This window comes from Anastrepha obliqua, chromosome 4 (assembly GCF_027943255.1).
Source record: "Anastrepha obliqua isolate idAnaObli1 chromosome 4, idAnaObli1_1.0, whole genome shotgun sequence".
Classification (NCBI taxonomy): domain Eukaryota; kingdom Metazoa; phylum Arthropoda; class Insecta; order Diptera; family Tephritidae; genus Anastrepha; species Anastrepha obliqua.
Window position 1 is genome coordinate 88920710 of NC_072895.1, and position 691 is coordinate 88921400.

The following is a 691-nucleotide window of genomic DNA, read 5'->3' on the forward strand; positions in this document are numbered from 1 at the left end:
AAAAACAAAAAATATTGTTTATGCCAAAGCGCTTGAATAAAGAATAAAGAAATAAATAATATGAAAACCATATCTTTTCTGTTCTAAACCATATCTATTCAATTTTAGTGTGCCCAGCGAAGGGGGCCGGGTTTGCTAGTGCTATATATAATGCCATTATATTACTGAATATACTACCAATTTCCTCGTCACTGCTCATGCTTTTATCTTTTCTTTACTTTCTGCGCTTTCTAAATCAACAAATATATGACAATGTATGTAAATATCAACTGTTTATGGCTATGGTGCCATTAATAGATGACCATAGAACACTACGATTTAGATTATTGCGTTATGGTATGGCCCCTCTAATTAACCTAAAAACAATTGCAAACAACGGAGTTGCCCTGTCTGAAACAACACGAACAACATTAAAAGAGAATTTGCAAAGTTGAAGCAACAAATGTTTCCTGTGACTGTGTTCATAGACACAAATTATAAGTTCCGTCAACTCTGTGTTGCCCTGTGTGGACGCGGCAGAGAACGTAAATTGATGAGATTGATGAATTTACGTTCTCTGACGCGGTATGTATGAACACAGCCATATGAAGATATAAAGACAGGGTTGCCCAACACATGCAATATACGCTACCAAAAATTGTATGTTAATTTTATTTTGAAACGTTTTGAACCCAAATCTCCATTTGCGATG